Raw genomic sequence first — 4,398 nt, 5'->3', positions numbered from 1 at the left:
AAAAATTAAGTTTTCATTAATGGTTTGTTTTTATAAGAATATAATATGCCTTATATAATGACTCTATTTCTCTATCATTTGTTTATTTCTTACTATAATCAATGTTGAATTCAGTGATTACTACTTAACCCCAACCTTCTCTCTACTATGTGATTTTGTTTGATTTTTGCTATTTTTCTTAGTATTAATATTTGTATATTTAAATAAACTTAAATTTGTTGGTTTATCAGCATTGGTGCTTGGCTATAGGATATAAGGAAATTTCTAAACCCACATTATTTTCCTCTTTCTATCCCCTTTCTCTCTGAAGTTTTGTTATTTATATAGTATTTCTGTTGTCAAGAATTATTTCTTTATCTTTGGTATCCATTAGCTCTACTGGAATATGTCTCAGTGTTGATAACTTGATAGAATGCTTTTCCTAGAATAAGAGGTGCCATTTAAGATTTAGACCCAAATCATTTATTAATTCTGGATCTCATTAATCTCTCACCTGTATTTGTTGTTTTTCTCTAACCCTTTCCAGCTCTCATCTACTCCCATTTCACCCCCTCACTCTTCTTACTGTTGTCCTCCACATCTCTTGCTATGTTTTCAGCAGTGTCTAGGCCCTTTGTGCTATTTCTGAAGTCACCTTCATAATTCTCTTATTATCCCATTGAATATTCTCTTATCATTTGGCTTTAAACTCTTGTGAGTTTGTGATGAGATATCGATGCTAGTTTTTAATTGGTCTGTGGCACACTGTTTTTGTGAGATTTGCTTTCCCTTTACCTACTGCCATGATTGTGAGTTTCACTACCTTTAAATTTGTCAGCCTGCTCCACCTCCCCCAGCTTCCTGTCCTCCATTTCTTCCTGCCTTTCCTCTTGTAGTGTCTTTCTATAGATCCTGTGATACTTCCGTATCACTAGTCTTCATGAGGATGGGCTTCCTGAACCAGCAATTACCGGTGGTGAATGTGAGGCGGGGGACAGAGCCATCTAACTTCCCTGTGAAGTTCCTCTTTGCAGAGTGGTATGTGGAGTGAGCTCTCTTTTCTTTCTCTCTGCCAAGCAGAGATTGGCAGCTGCATTGCCATTGGCCATACACACCCCCTTGCCTTTACCCTGCCTTGTGGGCAGATGGGATAATGGTGATCCATTATTCAGCTCTGCCTCTTGTGTTTCTGGAGGACAGAGGAAAGGAGGCATTGATAGCTTTATTCTGCCATTTAAGTATTGGAATTCTGCCAGGCATGGAAGCTCATGCCTGTAATTCCAGCACTTTGGCCGGCCAAGCTGGGGGATTGCTTAAGGTCGTGAGTTTGAGACCAGCCGGGGGAACATAGCAAGACCCTATCTCTGAAAAATTATTTTTTGAATTAAATATTGGAAGTCAACTGGTGAGTTTTTAAGGGTTTGGTAATATTGAGAAAAGAGCAATGGTCTTGAAGCAAAATGAGCCATCCCGCCTCTTCCTAGCTCTGCAACTTTCAATCTCTCTGAGCTCATACCTTGTTGTCTGAGATGATAATGAAGCCTTTGTAGCCTGGCTTCTGGGGTTCCTGTGGGCAAGAACAGCAAAATGCATTTCACCCCCTCACTCTTCTTACTGTTGTCCTCCACATCTCTTGCTATGTTTTCAGCAGTGAGGCCTATCTTAATGCTAGTTTCAAATTTACAGGCCTCGAAATGCAGGAGGTTCATAAAAGCATTTTGCTCACTCCAAGACTTCCATTCTTTGCCAAGGGAACATTTCAAATTTTAAAAGCATCTGCCCTTCCAAGGAGCCATCTTCATTTTTAAAGAGCCCCAAGTAAACCCTGCATGATTTTTATTATCGGTGTTTATCACTCTTTCTTCCTCATAATTACAGCTTTAAAATAAGCTCTCCATTATTTGTAGAAACCTTTTAAGGTCCAAAAATAGCTTATCTTAGAATTCACCAACAGCATCCCAGAGCCAGCCCGAGGAAAAGCTCTAAAAACCTAGGATAAACTGCTATGTTCTCGCTCTGAGGTGGGGTTCTCAAAGAGTGTGTTTGATTAGAATCTAAATCTGATTCAATTTCACTGACTATCTACTATCAAAAAGAAACCCCACTGGTGAAGAGTTTCTTACAGTCCTAGCACCTTCTCATATGAGAAGACTTTTTGGAAGAGCGAGAAATTTTGTGTAAAAATATTAACTGGTTATTTTTAAGCTATCCTTCACAATATGTTTCCTCAGTCCAGATAGTTCAAATATAGATCAAATATGTCCCTGACAATTTACAACATGTCTCATGGGGTTTATGAAAATTAGAGAGATGATTTTCTTTTTCTTTTCTGTTTGTTTATTATTATTTATTTTTATTATATTTTTTATTTTACTTTAAGTTCTGGGATACATGTGCAGAATGTGCAGGTTCGTTACATAGGTATACATGTGCCATGGTGGTTTGCTGCACCTATCAATCCATCATCTAGGTTTTAAGCCCCGAATGCATTAAGTATTTGTTCTAATGCTCTCCCTCCCCTTGCCCCCCACCCCGGTGACAGGCCCTGGTGTGTGATGTTCCCCTCCCTGTGTTCACGTGTTCTCACTGTTTAACTCCCAATTATGAGTGAGAACATGTGGTGTTCGGTTTTCTGTTCCTGGGTTAGTTTGCTGAAAATGATCGTTTCCAGCTTCATCCATGTCCCTGCAAAGGACATGAATTCATCCTTTTTTATGGCTGCATAGTATTCTGTGGTGTACATGTGCCACATTTTCTTTATCCAGTATATCATTGATGGGCATTTGGGTTGCTTCCAAGTCTTTGCTTTTGTAAATGGTGCTGCAATAAACATACGTGTGCATGTGTCTTTATAGTAGAATGATTTATAATCCTTTGGGTATATACCCAGTAATGGATTGCTGGGTCAAATGGTATTTCTGGTTCTAGATCCTTGAGGACTTGCCACACTGTCTTCCACAATGGTTGAACTAATTTAAAACAGCATAAAAGCATTCCTAAGATAAATAATTTTCTATTTTATTCACCTTATTGAACTTTATAAAAGGTATACATTTCCATAATTCCCCTTCAATAATTCAATGAATATTTAAGAATGCTAATTCTTCTAGAGCTGTGATATGTGAATGATGCTATAGGGAGGACACCAATGATAGGATTTAACGTTAATTTTGAACATGCGATGTGCCAGGCATTGTACTAAGCATGCATGATTGCAACAAACCCTCAAAATATTCTCAAGTATTAACTTATGTTGTTGTAATAAACATCTTCAATATCTCTGTGGATTACAAAGAATATTGATGTGACACTCACAGTACATTAGGACTGAGGGTCAGCTGCAGCTCTTCTGGGCTGGGCTGGGCTTTTCTTATCTTTCCATTCCAAAAACCAGGTTGAAGCCACTCCCTGGGACAGCAAAAGAGCTGGTTGCAATGCCTCTGAAACCTTCTGCTCAGACATACAAAACATCCTATCCAATCTTGTACCATTGGCCAAATCGAGTCACAAAAGAACGAGAAAGAACAGTACATTCCATCTACCAAGAAGGTTGGCAATGGCAGAAAGAGTCCAAATAATTGTGAATAAAGAATGCAATCTGTGTTTGGGTGCAGTGGCTCACCCCTGTAATCCCATTACTTTTCGAGGCCGAGGTAGGCAGATCACCCTAGGTCAGGAGTCCAAGACCAGCCTGTCCAACATGGTGGAACCCTGTCTCTACTAAAAATACAAAAATTAGTTAGGCATGGTGGCTAATTGGGTACAATGTTCATTATTTGGGTGATGGGTACACTAGAAGCCCAAACTTTGCCATTACACATATACCCAGGCAACAAACCTGCACAGATACCCCCCGAATAATAATTTGGGGGAAAAAAAAGAACATGAGGACACTGGAAATGAATGGGCAACACCCCTAACAACCCCTGCTTTGATGAGGCAAATCATTTACCTGTTTACGCCCCTTCTTGTCAAGTGACACAGCCAAACCCAAATCAGTGAGATGAGGGCAATCACAGGGAAATCTCAAAAAGAGGAGAAGAAAACGAGTAATTGTGAACAAATGATATAATCTTCATGCCTCATGTAGCAGATACTGTTATGAGTCTTTTGATAAAGAAGGAGGCTGGGACTGGTGGCTCATACCTGTAATCCCAGCACTTTGGGAGGCCAAGGTGGGTAGGTCACCTGAAGTCAGGAGTTGGAGACCAGCCTGGCTAACATGGTGACACCCCGTCTCTACTAAAAATACAAAAATTAGCTGGGAGTGGTGGCGTGTGCCTGTAATCCCAGGTACTTGGGAGGCTGAAGCAGGAGAATAGCTTGATTCCGGGAGGTTGCAGTGAGTTGAGATTGTGCCACTGCACTCCAGCCTGGGTGACAGAGCAAGACTCCATCTCAAAAAAAAAAAAAAAAAAA

The 4,398-nt window shown here is 40.0% G+C and overlaps 1 long non-coding RNA gene across 1 annotated transcript in view; it reads left to right on the top strand.

Moving 5' to 3' along the window:
* The first annotated feature begins 868 nt into the window (after window positions 1–868).
* Window positions 869–4,398, top strand: part of LOC111546662 — a 96,905-nt gene continuing 93,375 nt past the window's right edge. Inside the window, exon 1 of the long non-coding RNA XR_002732860.3 lies at window positions 869–1,017. This is a non-coding gene — a long non-coding RNA (uncharacterized LOC111546662). The remainder of the gene's footprint in view (window positions 1,018–4,398) is intronic.

The sequence above is a fragment of the Piliocolobus tephrosceles genome, chromosome 9 (genome assembly GCF_002776525.5).
Source record: "Piliocolobus tephrosceles isolate RC106 chromosome 9, ASM277652v3, whole genome shotgun sequence".
NCBI lineage: Eukaryota > Metazoa > Chordata > Mammalia > Primates > Cercopithecidae > Piliocolobus > Piliocolobus tephrosceles.
Note: the sequence above shows the minus strand (reverse complement) of the source record. Positions and strands in the feature narration are given on the sequence as shown.